Consider the following 17,037-nt stretch of genomic DNA (forward strand, 5'->3'; position numbering starts at 1 on the left):
ATGCAGAGACATAAACTGAAACACAAATAGAGCAACAAACAGAACAAAAAGTTGAGCAACAGGCTCCAAAACAGCAACAGGTAAATGCAGAATCAGTGCCACTGACATCTAGTGAACATGGTAAACCATTATTTAAGGAAATGGAAACACAGACTGACCTACCAGAGGTCACTACAAGAAAGGATAGTGCTCCCACCAGTGGAATTTAGTATGTTGGTTCATCTTCTACAGTATTTAAATCAACCAATGTAACTGAAGTTCTTTTAGATTCTTTGAAGAAAATAACAGATTGTAGTTCACAGGCTTATAAAGCTATAGATGACACAATCCCAATTTTGAAGATGATAGCTCCAAAATGCAATATAGATTATAAGGATTCTTTGAGTCAACTTGACACTTTATCTAAGTATATTACTAACAACACAGTGACAGATGAGCAAATAAAGGAAGATGCATTCAAAGAGAAGTTAGAAAAACAAAAACAAAAATTCTTTGAGGATCAAATAAAGAAGTGTACAAGGGAGTTTGACACACTTCTACCAGAACTATGCAGCACACTTAAGGAATTCAAAACTTTGTATAGAGACACTTGCAAGACAAACTTTTTGACAGTTGACATTGACAGGAAAATGAGCAAAATATAGGAGAAAATCAATAAGCTAGCTGACAATTTTGTTAATTCATCTGATTCATTAGCAATTTTTTAGCAAAAGATAATAGGTTTTGAGGAAGAGTTACTAAAGTTAGAAAGAGAAAAGGAGAAAATAAAAAGCAAGGCTAAGGAACTGAAATGGAAATTAAGTCCAAAGTTGGACTACTTAGCATGTTTAAGGAAAGAAATATCTGAAGCATTAGTATAGGGACAAAAAACACCGGCAGAGAAAATGCAACACCTCACCGGTACAGTTCAAAGAACAAAAGCAACAATAAAAGACAGTAAAAAGTTTCTTGAAAGATTAAATTTAATTTTGGCGGATCTTTTTCAAATTGTAACCACCTGGTTACAAGGTTGAGATAGGAAACCATACTCTATTGACACTTTGACAACCTTTGTCGTTGATACCAAAGGGGGAGTAGTGGTATGAGAAAATAATCAAGTAAAGACTCATCTGCTCAGGGGGAGTTCACACATTTTTGGTAACATATTTTTGGACTTCAATTTTTGGACACACTTTTTGAATTTTCTCATGAGTGTTGCCATCAATGCCAAAGGGGGAGATTGTTGGCAAATGCACACTCCAATGAGACATTGTAGGTGATTGAAGGTTTTGTCATTGATGGCAAACTTACAATCCTATGACACTGGCAAGGCAATCCACCGGCACTAGCAAGATCATATTCTACACCGGCACTCAGACTATTGGCACCGGCAGTAAAAGGAAGCATACCGGCACAAGAAGCCGATGGGAATTTCATTGATAATGTATTTTGTTTATTATTGTAAAAACATTGTAAGTCGACTTGGCATGATGTAAAATGACTCCTATTTAAGAGAGATCATTGTAGAACATTGTAAGAATGTAAGGATGTATTATGGATGAATGTAATTAGGCGAAATAAGGCAGACCTATTATGCGAATTATAGGTTAAGGGTTTATGTAAGAAGCAGAGCTATAAACTGGTACTGGATCTGGCATAGTAGATGTTATTTTGAAGCAGTACAAGACCTTGGATTTATATAATCCATTTTGTAAGTTAGTGAGACTTCCATTTTGAGCAGTGAGCTCTAGGCACTTGGCCTTCCTGCATGTGGAGGCCCCTCTTGTAACAGTAATATTCTCTTATTGGCCAGTAAGTGAATATTGTGGGTCACAAATCCCACCGAGGTTTTTCACACACCGGGTTTCCTCGTTAAAATATTGTGTTATGGTGTGTTTATCATGCAGTTGTTTTTATCTTTGTTTATTGCATTATTTTTTGTTTACCGATACACAGTATAAACTTGCTCTACATGTTTTAAGTTAAGAAATTCTAATTGCCAGTTAGATACTGATTCACCCCCCCTCTTAGTATCTGTGGGAATCCTAACAAATAGTATGTGTATACAAAAGGGGTCTACACATGCACATGTAGAAAGGCCAACTACCTAGAGCTCACTGCTCAAACACAAAATAGGAGTCATACTAACTACACAATTGGATGGTTAAATCCAATGATAATGTACTACTCAAAATAGCATCTCCAATGCTGGATTCAGTACCGATTAAGCTCTGAACATGAGTGTCAAAACACCTTCATAACCTTCCTTCAACCTTCAAATAATGTCTATGTGATTTGCACAAGGATCTACTTATTTTCGTTGTTCAATATCCACACTCACTCATGACATGACCACGATCTTCAATAAGATCTTACAATTATATATACAAAACCTAAGACCAAATGAATAGGTCGGCTCACTAAAGATATTACACTTAAATCAATTACAAATGAGTCTTGATGTGATACAACATGTCGGCTCAATATATTTACCATAATAACCAATCATTAAACAATCTCCATGATGTGTCGTGCTGATCTGGAATACCGGTTCATAACCTAGACTTATCTGTCGGTAAAGGCAAATCTGTCAACCCGATTAGACCAATAAGAAAAAAACCAAAACCAAACTTCCAATCCATGTCTTTGACATAACCAAATGATCTCCAAGTTATCGTCGTTGTCGGTGAACAATATAACCTACTGGTGAATATATACTGGTGACTGTGCATAAGCCACTAACCATACCGGTAAACCATAATGTAAACCTCCAAGAAGACAAGTGTTGACATCAATGACAAAAACAATGCAACACATGACAAAGTCATCCATAATACCAACAATCTCCCCCTTTGGTATTGATGGCAACACTAGATGGAAAAACATCTAAGTGCCAAAAAAAAAGAATGCCAAAACTAGTAAACCAATCAATCTCCCAAAGATAGATCAATACAAAGTTCTGTAAAAGAAACAGAAATAAAAACTAAAAAATATATCTCTCCCAAAATGAATAATCTCTCCCCAAAGGAATAATGTTTTTCCATAGATATCTCTCCCTCTTTGACATCAAATTCCAAAGCAAATAATAATTCAAACTTAACATTCTATCAACTACTCCCCCTAAGAAGTAGCTCTCCTCCATCAAAGCTGGAAAAATATTTTTTTCTGTGAGTTCCTGTCGGTTTCATTCTCTATCATTGCCCTGAATAACCTGAATCTTCCAAAATCTTTTGATTTCTCCTTGAGAAAAGTAACCCAACACATTCTAGAATAATCATCGATTATTAGCATAAAGTATCTATCTCCAAACCTTACTAGACCTCCATCAATTTCTTAAAAATATAAGAATTTGCTTTTATCGCCAGTCATATGATGTGAGCATCCGAAATCTATAATACATTCATCTTTTTCTTCATTTTTTTCTACCAATGCCCACTCTACCTGTTTGACAATAGGTGTCGTTATCTGCTGCATCTTCATCTGAGTCATCTGTAACACCTTCATCTGCATGGTAACATGACTTATCTCTAATTTTCTTGAATCTATATCTCTGATATTCAGGGTTAGATTTATATGATCTTTTTTCTTCCTCCCTTAATCTTGCATGTCTATCGGGACATCTAGATGCCATATGACCAATTTTATTGCAATTAAAACATTTGAAAGGTGCTTACATTCATACTTACTTCTTGCTGGACATTTAGGTATTTTCCTTGCAAATAGTGCTTCAAGTTCTTCATTTTCTCTCCTCGTATCTTCAAGTTCTTTTGCATAAAGTGCTTTCCAATCAATTTTGTTAGATGATGATGATGCTGATGATGATGATGATGCTTTGAAAGATAAATCAGTTTTTACAGTAGCAACATGACCAACTTCCTCAAATTCAAATGTTGAAAGTTTTCCAACCAAAGTATCTCTAGAAACTGAAGTATTAGGCATTGTTCTCATTTCATTAATAGCAATTACTTTAATTTTGTAAGCTAGTGGTAATGCTCTTAAAACTTTAGATACAAATTCATCTTCACTTAAGTTCTTCCACAATATTGTATTCCTAAAACAATTTCATTAACTCTTTCCATAAATGCATAAATTCTTTCATCTTCTTCCATTTTCAAGTTTTAATACCTGACCTGGTAACATTCTAGTTTTGCAATTTTGACAGTGGTATCTCCTTAATTCAGTGTCTCTATCTTATCCCAAATAGCTTTAGCAGTAGATCGGTCTGATAATCCCATGATTTGTTGATCTGATAAAGCACTCAAAAATGCTTCTCTTGCTTTGGAATCATTGTCCATGTCCTTAGCCAATGTTGGTGGATGAGGTTGATTTGGAATAGGAGCAACATAGCCATTTTTTGTAACATCCCATATATCTCTTCCAATATAGTTCAGATGTGTTTCCATCCTGATCTTCCATATGCCATGGTTAGTTCCATCAATCTTTGGACTGTCCTTCCTAAAAATATTAGTTGTCGTAGGATCTCCTCAAGCTGTTAAGATTCTGCAAAAAGAGGACTAAGCTCTGATACTAATTGTTAGGTCCCAGGAAGGGCAACTAAGAGGGGGGGGGTGTGAATCAGTTGTTAACCAGTTCTTAGTAATTTATAAACCAAATGCAAATTATTCCAATTTAAACTTAATGTCGGTAAACCAAAGTTAAGTGTCGGTAGAATAGTTTAACAGTTATAGCAATACTGGTATAGCTTAATGCATGAAATAGAAATAGAAACACATAATACAGATATTTTGATGTGGAAACCCGGTAAGGGAAAAACCATGGTGGGAAACCTTACCCACAATCAGATGATACTACTGCAAATAGTATGTGTATACAAAAGGGGTATACACATGCAAAAAGGCCAACTGCCTAGAGCTCACTGCTCAAACACAAAATAGGAGTCACACTGACTACACAATTGGATGGTTAAATCCAATGATAATGTACTGCTCAAAATAGCATCTCCAATACTGGATTTAGTACTAGTTAAGCTTTGAACATGAGTGCCAAAACACCTTCATAACCTTCCTTCAACCCTCAAATAATGTCTATGTGATTGGCACAAGGATCTGCTTATTTTTTCTCTTCAATAGCCACACTCACTCATGACATGACCACAATCTTCAATAAGATCTTACAATCATATATACAAAACCTAAGACCAAATGAATGGGTCGGCTCACTAAAGATATTGTAGTTAAATCAATTACAAATGAGTCTTGATGTGATACATCATGTCGACTCAATATATTTACCATAATAACCAATCATTAAACAATCTCTATGACGTGTCATGCTGATCTGGAGTACTGATCCATAACCTAGACTTATCTGTCGGTAAAGGCAAATCTATCGACCCGATTAGACCAATAAGCAAAACACCAATACCAAATTTCCAATCCATGTCTTTGACATAACCAAATGATCTCCAAGTTATCGTCGCTGTCGATGAACAATATAACCTCTTGGTGAACACATACTGGTGACTGTGCATAAGCCACTAACCATACCGGTGAACCATAATGTAAACCTCCAAGAAGACAAGTGTTGACATCAATGACAAAACCAATGCAACACATGACAAAGTCATCCATAATACCAACATACACCTCCTTGTCATGCTTTTATGGTTTCCTCCAAGTTGTCTTCATGTCAAGTGCTCATGTACCATGTATGTCCATTACAAATGTTATTATCTAATTTTGGTTTGATCAAACCAGCAATACTCCATAAATTGTTGCCACATGAAATTAAGTTACCCTGTGTAAGTGCGGCATCCATGAAAGAAATTACTAAGAAAATAGAAATAGTCCTTGGAAAAACTTTCATTATCAACCTTAATCTCTTAGTTCAGCAAGAGAATTCTCTAACAAAATAACTGAAAGAGAATAAGGTTTCATTTGATTGGGACTATACATATATGGTAGGTTTGCACCCCAGATTATGTACTCATGGGATATACATACACAAGCATACCAAGCCAATAAGACAACCACAACAAAGAATCAATCCATCTCTTAGGGAAATTGTCAAGGTTGAGTTGCAAAAAAATTTAGATGTTGGATTTATTTACCCCATTTCAAATAGTGAATGGGTTTCGCCTTTGGTGATTGTTCCCAAGAAAAATGGTAATATGAGGGTGTGTGTGGATTACAGGGAACTAAATAAAGCTACAAAGAAAGATGATTTTCTTCTTCCCTTCATTGATCAAGTTTTAGATTCCCTAGCAGGTAAGAAATATTTTTCATTCCTTGATGGGTTCAATGGTTATAATTAGATTTAGATAGCACATGAGGACTAGTATGAGACCACTTTTACCTATCTGTGGGGTAAATATGCCTACTTTGTTCTTCCTTTGGGTTTATGTAATGCTCCAACAACTTTTCAAAGAGAAATATTGAGCATCTTTTCATATATTTCTCACAATTTCATGGAGATCTACATGGATGATTTCACTACCTATGGAGATGACTTCCAAGAAGCACTTGATAACTTGTCCAAAGTGCTACAGAGATGTCAAGATCATAATCTCTCATTGAATAGTGAGAAATGCTATATCTCAGCTAAAGGCATTCAAGTGGATCCTGCTAAGATTAAGGTAATTAGAACTCTTCCAATTCCCACCACGAAAAAGGATATATATATATATATATATATAGTTTTTTGGGGCATGTTAGTTACTATAGGAGATTTGTTAAAAACTTCAGCACTATAGAAAGTCCCTTGTATGGTCTATTGCTGAAGGATGTGGATTTTTCAATGGACACCAGCATGTGACAAAGCCTTTCAGGATCTAAAGACAGTCCTTACCCAAGCACCGGTCCTATAAGGTCCTAAAAGGAATCTTCCATTTTATATTTACACAAATACTTCTAATTATGCAGTTGGAGCAGTTTTAACACAAAGAGATGGAGCAATTGAGAATGTCATTTACTATATCAACACAAATCTCCAAGGAGCCGAATTGAACTACACTGTAAGAGAAAAAGAAATGTTAGCAGAAGTATATGCCCTTAAAAAATTTAGACAATACATAATAGGGTACAAAGTGTATGTTTATACTGACCACACAACAATTAGATATCTCATGAATAAACCAATTGTTGCAAGTTGACTCGCTAGATGGCTACTTCCAATGCAAGAGTTTGATCTTACTATCATAGATAAGCTAGGTGTTGGTAAAAATATTTGTCTTTTCTTCTCTATTTAATTTAAAGCACTGTGAATCATAGAAAAGTAGACAAACTTTCCACCAAACAGTTAGAAAATCATCTAATTGATTAACCTCTGAATTTAGGTACAACTCCCTCTAGTAAATATTCATTCGGCTCCAAATTACATATAATCAATAGAATGCTTTTCACCAAAAAGCACTAAAAGGCAATTGCATACACTAGTTAATACAAAATGAATGCAAGCACTGATCCATATATAACTTTTTATATAAAGTCGACAGACTTCATACGAACACTAAAACAAAATGAAAAAGCTTATAAAAATGAACTTAGCCAATAGTTTTCTGCACATATAGAAAGTATAAGAGCCTCTTCTTTGAAATAGATTTACACAGAAATCAGACTTCAAAAATCAAACACACAGATTTGAAACTGAAAATAGCTGTTAATAAGATTTTGCATTCACTGTTGGTCATCTACTTTCTTCATACACGAAATATTCTTAGCTAATCTTAAAGGTAGTCTTTTCCAAAAACTTAGCGAACCCATTCAAAGTCATTACATAAGATATTTATAGGTCATGAGACCCAATAGTTCTTTTAGCCAAAGTAAAATTAACTCATAAGAGTTAATAGAAAGCAACCCTAACTGTATAACCAAAATTTAAAGAAAATAACTAGACTTGCTGGTAAACTACTGCCAGCAGTGCTAGTCATGCAGTCTGCTCAGTTCCGGTGTGGTTGCTCCAAATGGTGTCTTGGATAGACACCATCACCGCCTTGGTCGCGCTCCACTCTCGATGCACTTTAGAAAACTCCTGGATTATAGTTACGTGCGACAAACTGAAATGAATAACTCTCTGCTTCCAGAGCTTCTTTTTCCTCTTTACCATTTGCACTTTATCTGTGTGTGAATCCAGATGATCGAGACAAACGGTGAGCATCGATTCCACCTTAGAGATCCTCGTAAAGTCTTCCACAGACAAGGATTTCTCCATCTTGATCTGTCTGATGTGGCTGCCAAACTGGTTAATCATCTTCATGGTGTCTTCTGGAGTTTCACTATCCTCCTTAAGTAATTGAACATCCACGTAGTGTAAGTCCTTTTGCATGGTCGCCCCCAAAGCTGTTAATTCACCACGCAAACTGGCTAACTCGCTATAAACCTGCTCAATAATCTGATTGCACCACTCAATACTCTCCTTGCAAATAAACATGACATCTTCATTTAGTCCTGACACTTGGTTTTCAGCAAGAAAGTTCATTAGCCTATAACGCCGAATATCTTGCATCTGCTTCGAAATCACAGCCCATTTAGATTTCTCCTTCTACCATGAGACCAATTCAGAGTCCAAGGCTTTGGTGACCTCATTGGCATCCTTGATAAGCTGGACCAAGTCAATTATGTAATTAGTTTCCTGGTGCATGATCAAGGTGAGCCATTCTGAGAAAACCTCAACAATCATCCTATTTCGTTGAACTTCATCCAAGAATTTTTGATTGCTAGGTGACTTTGGACTAAATGGGCCTGAATGTTGGGACAATGGCAACGGGCTATTCTGCAAAGCATGGATATACTAGGCCATCTGCGTTAAACTCTATTTCAACTCAGCCTTGTCCCTCTCATCCTTCTAGGTATGGGAGATAATTTGTTTGGTGGACGTCTCCAAGTGCTTAACATCTACGGCTCTGGTTCCAATTCCCAAATCTATTCGTTCAACAGCATAGTTAGCTTCTGAAGCCATAGCAACATCTTTGTTAGGCTCGGGTCTAGCAATGTCCACAGTCCAATGCTTCGTATTTTCATCAAAGTCAATCATTGCCTTTGTTTTCAACTTTTGGGGCTTTGTAGTCCTTCCTAAACATTTACTCACGACGTCCTCCATTGATACTAAAATCAGAACTACATTCCTTTTCCTGGTGATTGAATCACTTAGCCATTTTGGTGCTAGGGTCAGCTCTTTTGAAGGTATGGATGGAAACTCTGCTGAGGATGGCAGCGTGGAATGGTCTATATGAGACTGGATTTCAAGTGCTCCTGAGTCCTGAAAAATAGTATCTATGTCAATTGAAACCTTGTTTTCTTCGAAAACAGGGGATGTCATCTTGCTCAGTGTTTCCTCTAGGTCCAAATCCAGAATGAGGTGAGAAGTCGGCGGTTTGAAACCCTTCTAGGATCTCAATCTGGTAACTCGACTGGCAATAGGAAGCTCAACCCCGATGTCAAGTTTCTCTTCCTTAATCCTTGCCTTTGCTTTCCCTTCCTCTGCTCTCTGTAAACCTCTATCACTGCTTATTTTTCCCACTCTGAAAACTCCTTCTCAAAATCTTCTCAAGAAAATAATAATCTCGATCAGACAACTACTCAATTTTAAAGAGGAGAAAATCTTACCCATCATTACTAAAATTGCCTTCATTACTCCTTGTTTGTGTGACCTTACTTTGATATGATTGCGCTGAGGTACGCCTTACCGTTAAGTCACTTCTCTTCTAACATAGCAGATCTTCACACATACTAGCCATAAATGGTAGATTTCAAACTATTAGGGAAAAAATATTCTTTCCTTTGGTGGCCATTGATCATGTTCTAAAAGTCCACGCCATCACCACGTGGCAAGTCACATGCCTTCCAAGGAACCTATACATAAAACTCAGAGCCTTGTGAAATCATCATAATATAATATTAACATGACAAATCTTGAACCTTGAACCTTGAACCAACAAGGTTCAAGTTCACGGTTCAAAGAATGCAAAATGTCAACAAGAACTCACAAAGCTTAAAATTGCGCGGGAGGAAAGATACTCGAAACAACGCCTATTGAACTTTGAACCTTGAACCAAAAAGGTTCAAGTTCAAGTTCAAGGTTCAAGTTCAACGTAGTGTAACCTAACGAGGACTGAATGATATGAGCAAAAAATTTAAGCAAGTTCTCAATCGATGGATTAGACAAGCATTACTATAGACAGGGATGCATATGGAATGAAAATTTTATATGGGGCCAACAGTGGCTCTGCATGGGGACTGGGACTCATAAGATACCAAGAAATGAATCACAGGATCTCTGGTTTCGCAGCATAACTGACTAAGGATCAACTTATAACAAAAATGAACACACCTAAACTAGCACGACAAAAATATATGTACAAACTAACAGGGGATGCTTGTTTACAATTGATACAATTTTAAATCTTGCCCACTATAAGACAGGGGAAGTTCAAAACCATCCTGATAAGCAAGTTTAAAATAATTGGGCCCCTTTGCCTACTAAATCGCATAAGGTCCCTTCCACAATGACTCAAATTTGCCATGAGCACCTTTCGATTCTCTTTTTTTATCCCATAATAACACTAAGTCCCCTTTTATGAACTTCTTGGGCCTTGCTTTCTGATCAAAAATCTTTTTAACCCTCATCTGATGCTCTGTGATCCTGTCAACCAGCTTCTCTCTTTCTTCTTCAATTTTGGTTAAATACATGATTCATTTTTCAAGAGAGCTCTAGAAAAATGCATCTTCTATCACCGTCTGCAATTTTGAAGCCGCTAATTCTAAAGGAAGAGAGATTTGTGTGCCAATACCATAAACCAGCTCAAATGGTGACATTCCTATGGCCCATTTTGGTGAAGTTCGATCCGCCCATAGTGCTTCATGTAGCTTCTTATGCCAATCTCTGAAATTTTCACTGACTAGCTTTCTCATGATATTGATCAAGTTCTTGTTACTTGATTCTGCCTGACCGTTACCTTGCGGATAATAATCAGAAGCGTGTGCCAGAGAAATTCCATGATCATAGCAAAATAAGCTCAATTCTGATGAAGAAAAATTTGATGCATTATCTGTGACTATTTTTTGAGGGACTCCAAACCTGACAAGAATATTCTCCTTAAGGAATGTACACATAATTTCTGAGGTAGTTTTCCTTACAGGGATAGCTTCCACCCACTTAGTGAAATACTTCGTCGTCATTAATCTATGAGTGTGCCCCGCGCTAGAAATAGGGTTCAAAGGACCAATAAAATCTAGTCCCCACTGCTTAAATGGTTCTTCAATTACCACAGGCCTCAAAGGCAAGGCGGCCAACTAGGGTTTACCAGTAAACAACTTCCATTTCTCACACCTCACCACCCAGGTGTATGCATCCCGGAACATCCCTGGCCAATAGTAACAGTTTCTCAGGATTTTATATATAGTAACCATAGAGGAAAAGTGACCCCCACAGGCTTCATTAAGGAAAGTCTTCAATAAAGCTTCTTGGTGCAGTTTATCCACACATCGGAGGAAAGTGCCATCTAAACCCTTTTTATACAATATGTTATTTGAGATAATGTACTTTGCAGCTTTCAACCTCAAATTCCTTTTTTCCCTAGGAGAAAGATGATCTGGACAGTCCCCATACGTAAGATAATATGCGACATTAGTGAACCAAGAATCTTGATGATCAACGAACGGGGTCAAAGGTAAACTGTCGTCTTCTTTGGACTCATTTTCTGCCATCAATCTACAGAGGCCTTGTCCTCTGACTAGTTTAGTGGGCTTGATATCTAAATTGAATTCTTGTATCTTGGAGACCCAAGATGCTCTATTATTGATGCCAACATCCTATTGAGTTAAAACAGCCTTTACTGTAGAATTGGGAACAAAAACAATCACATGTGAGTGGAGTATATAATACCTGAATTGCTTCACAGCTTTTACCACCGCATAAGCCTGCTTCTCTATCTGTGAGTACTTCAACTCATGCTTCTTCAGGGGGATACTCATAAAAGAGATCGACACTTCCTCATTATCTTCACCTTTTTGTACCAAAATCCTTGACATAGTATGTTCTAATGCATAGCAATAAATAATAAAGTCCTTATTAAAGTCTGGATTTACCAGAGTAGGCGCATGTGCAATTGCTTTCTTAATCTCTTTGAAAACTTTTCTACCAGCTTCATTCCACTTAAAGCTACCTTCTCACTCATCATATTCACAATGTACTTGGTTGTTTCAGCAAAATCAGGGATGAAACACCTTAAGAAGTTCACCTATCCAAAGAAAGACCTCACTCCATTTCTATTTGAGGGGAGACTAAGCTGTTGTATCGCCTTTACTCTTTGTGGATCAACTTTTACTCCTTCTTGTGAGACAATGTGTCCTAGAAGTTTTCCTTCCATGACACCAAAGACAAACTTTTTGGGATTTAGGGATACCCCATGCTCTGTACATCTCATTAGAACTTTTCTCAAGTCCCGCACATGATGCTTCCTTTTTCTGGAGAATACAATTAAATCATCTAAATACACCACAATAATCTTATCCCTCAAATGTCCAAAAGAAATATCCATTGCTCTTTGAAAAGTTGCTCCTGTGTTTATCAACCCAAAAGGCATCCTATTATAAGCGAAGGTTCCCAGGGAGTTATAAAGGTTGTCTTGTGTTGATCCTGCTCCGTGACACTTATCTAATTATACCCAAAGAAACTGTCCAACATAGACATCATCTCTGAGCCAGAAATAGTTTGTAAAATATGATCCATCGCAGGCAGAGGATAATTATCTTTCAGACTTGCTTGATTTAAGTTTCTAAAATCAACACAAATCTGTATCTCATCATTCTTCTTTCGAACAGGAGCTATATTCGCAATCCAGGTAGAATGGTGTAGAGGATAAATAATTTGGGCCTTCAACATTTTTTCAACCTCATGAAAAATCGCTTCTGCTACCTTGGGATTAAAGTTTCTTAACTTCTGTCGGAATGGATTAACACCTGGTTTCAAAGGAATCTGGTGTTGAAACTTTCCATCCCTAAAGTTCTTCAAATCATCATAACTCCATGTAAAAACATCCTTAAACTCAACCAGCAAATCAATGAACCTCTTTCTTTCCACTTCAGAACAACATTTTCCCAAATTAATGAATTTAGGATCATCATTGGTACCAATGTTAATTTGCTCATACTCCCCTGAACTCTGAATCACAAGAGCTTCCTTATCTCTTCACTTAACATATCCATCTTTCCTGTCGAAAAGACATTCAAGATAAACTAAACCCTTTGGGATTTTATTTCCTTTGAACTGTAACATCCCATCATGTACTTCCTCTTGCGTATCAGGAGAAAACTCTTTACAACTCACCTCTGACCCTTCATAAAACAGGGATGTAAAAATATCAGCACATTGCAAAAAGTTCTTAATCTATTTATCATTTTCAAACACCTGCAAGGATTCAGAATTATCTGGCACACTAGGTCTATAAACTAGTTCAACCTTGTAAGTGTCAGTCATGAAATCTGGGTGTGGAACCAGCAAGGCTGTAGATACCGCCAAAGAATTTGCCTTTGAATTAAATTCCCTAGGGATGGCTTCAATTGAAAAAGCATTGAAGGCTTCAATCTCATCCCAAACATGATTCCTATAGTGTCTCAGTCTCTCATTTTTTACCGCAAATAAGCCCCTCACCTACTTGACAATAAGTTCTGCATCACCTCTCACCTTCAACATTTTGATTTGCAACCTCTTTGTTTCAGCCAGACCTAATAGCAAGGCCTCATATTCGGCCATATTATTTGTGTTTTAGAATTCCAATTTGAAAGAATAAGGAATGACCTTCCCACAGGGAGGTATCAAAATGACCCTAGCTCCTGATCCTGAAGATGAACAACTCCCATCAAATTCCATAGACCAGAGTTCATTTGACTTACCTACATTCAGTAACATACTCTCATCCTGAGGGTCAGTTGATATCATGTAATTACCAAAGCTACAATCTTGATACAAAATTTGAGCTTTCGAATCATCAGAGGGAAAAACTATGTACTTAGCCTTCATTTCAGGATACAAGAGGACTTTCTGTTTTCCAACTGTGATCACCGCCTGAGACCAATCCATCTTAATTTCTCCTCCCATGTCTTTACAAAAAGTGTGACTCAATAATATACCATAGCTAACAGGAATGTCAGCCACTAGGATTGTCAACTTGATTCTCTTGGCGGGATGAGCTACCAAGGCAACCTGCGCATCTTTAATTTGCCCTAGTAAAGGAACCTGCTTGGATTCCATGGAGTAACATTTGCCAAAGGTCTTTGTTAGGGTTAAACCTAAAGCTTTTTCTACAGCTGAAGGCATGACATTATCAGATGCCCCCAAGTCAATTATGCAATTACTCAACTTATGCCCATTAATATATAAGGACACATAAAAAGGTTCTGGTTTATTTTCAAGGTTGGGTTCAAGGAAATTATCTTGCAGAGGAATAGAACTTGATGAGCCCTTGGGATTTACTTGACCAGGACTGACATTAGCATGTGCTGGTGAATCAGTGCTCATGGGTGTCTAGGTTTCACTTGCTAAGGCATGGGCATCATCCCCTTTAACAAATTCAACCAATCTATCTAGTTCTCTCAGGTTTAACTTCAAATACTCAGCTAGACAAATCTAAACACAAGATGTTTGGCAAAAATCAATGATATCAAAAATGTTAGTAGAAGAATCAGAACTTGAAGGAGCAATTCCTGGAACCACTTTTGACATACCTCCATGATGGGTTAAATTTTCTTTTCCTTTCTTAGAACTGTGTATGGGTGTTGCAGCATCTTGGGATCTCAACTTCTATTGAGTTCTTGTAAGAATTGCGTATGAGGAATCTTCCAAAGATACCAACATGTTTCCTCCCCTCTCTGAGTCGGAGACATATTCCATATAATGAGTTTCAGAGTCGCCAGGCATACCTTGGGAACCTACTTCATCCACTTCTAAGATTGTTTCTCCTTTACTGATCATTTGAGAAAAATAAACCATCTTTGGGCACGAAGATCCATCATGTTCATCAGTTAAATGAAACACACAAGAATTTGTCTTGAGTGGTGGTGCTTCAATAGCAAGTCTTTGCTAGACAGGGGGTAGTTGTAATTGTCTCCCTCCACCTCCTCCCTATTGATTAGGATATTTCTAGGAACATCTTGATATGGCTGAGAATAGGAAGTATTTGCTTTAGGAGTCTGCCTCTTCAAGGCAATTACATCATTCATTAACCGTTGAATGATAGGATCTGAGGAAGTAGCAGGTTGTGCATTAGATGTTTGCACTTCACGTTTCCATTTGCCTGTAGTGATCAAATCATCTTCTAGTTCAACTGCAAGGGTTTTGGCAGCATTCAAATCTGCAACCCTTTGCCTACAAATCAAGAAACTTATTTCAGAGGGCATTGAGTTAATAAAAAAACATTTGAGATTATCATCTGAAGGTTTTTGGTTAAGCAGAATCTTGTGGAGAATCTTATCAAATCTGGCTACGAAGTCTCTCATAGATTCAGGAAGTTCCTTTTTCAACTGGGATAACTGAGCTAGGAGGGAGTGCTCATCTTCAGCTACCTTGAATCTAGCTTTGAATCTTGTCTTCAAACCCTGCCAGGTCGCTATCACGCTATTCAGAAAATGATAAAACCAATCCACTGCCACTCCTGTCAATGTTTGGATAAACAACTTGATAGCCACATCTTCATGTTGAACCGCTATCACTCCACAGGCTACACTGAAAGCATTCAAATGCTCATCTACATTGACCGTCCCATCCCTGCTAAATTTAGACAAATGGTCTCTGGCAACCTTTGTCAAGGGATTAAGGTTCAAGCCTAGGTTCAACAAGCCTATAGCTGCCCCCCAAGGGTTATTGACCACCATTGGAAGTATAATATTAAGGGGAGTAGGGTTGAATGAAATGGGTATGGCAACACCGTGTAGGACCAATGTTTGACAAACTGGAGATGCAGGTGATGATGGCAAAGGAGATGGAGGTCTACTTCTTGCCTTTTGTTGGGGCAAGTAGGTGGGTTGGAAAATTAGATTCTGCAATTCTTCAAAAATAGGATCAGAAACCCCCCCCCTCCTTTGGGATCTAGTATACGGTCTGGAGTCTAGTGTGGAAAAATCAGGGCAACAAACGTCTAGGAATCTCAAATTGATTATCAGAGACGTGGATAAAGAAAACCCTAGGAACTACTATTCTTTCAATGACTAACACAGGCTGATCCGATTGTCTTTCTATTTCGCTAAGAAGGGCATTGATCTATCATATTCTGCTTGACTTCTTTTGTGCCTCCAGGCTAGAGTATCCAGCTTTGAGGTAATGTTACTTTGTTCCTCTTGTACCCAGTTTAGATTTGGTTGCAACAAAGGCAAAAACCCTTCAAGAGGCAATACCATTTATAGAAAACAGAGTACACTATAATGACGATCTGGTTTTACAATCGGTTATTCTCTTCGGTCCCCAGCAGAGTCGCCAAAAATCTGTTGGTAAATAGATTTTTCTTTTCTTCTCTATTTAATTTAAAGCACTATGAATCATAGAAAAGCAGACAAACTTTCAATCAAACCGTTAGAAAATCATCTAATTGATTAACCTCTGAATTTAGGTACAACTCCCTCTAGTAAATATTCATTCGGCTCCAAATTACATATAATCAATAGAATGCTTTTCACCAGAAAGCACTAAAAGGCAATTGCATACACCAGTCAATACAAAATGAATGCAAGCACTGATCCATATATAAATTTTTATATAAAGTCGATAGACTTTATACGAACACTAAAACAAAATGAAAAAGCTTATAAAAATGAACTTAGCCAATAGTTTTCTGCACATATAGAAAGTATAATAGCCTCTTCTTCGAAATAGATTTACACAGAAATTAGACTTCAAAAATCAAACACACAGATTTGAAACTGAAAATAGCTGTTAATAAGATTTCGCATTCACTGATGGTCATCTACTTTCTTCATACACGAAATGTTCTTAGCTAATCTTAAAGGTAGTCTTTTCCAAAAACTTAGCGAACCCATTCAAAGTCATTACATAAGATATTTATAGGTCACAAGACCCAATAGTTCTTTTAGCCAAAGTAAAATTAACTCA

This window comes from Cryptomeria japonica, chromosome 8, assembly GCF_030272615.1.
Source record: "Cryptomeria japonica chromosome 8, Sugi_1.0, whole genome shotgun sequence".
Taxonomy (NCBI): Eukaryota; Viridiplantae; Streptophyta; class Pinopsida; order Cupressales; family Cupressaceae; genus Cryptomeria; species Cryptomeria japonica.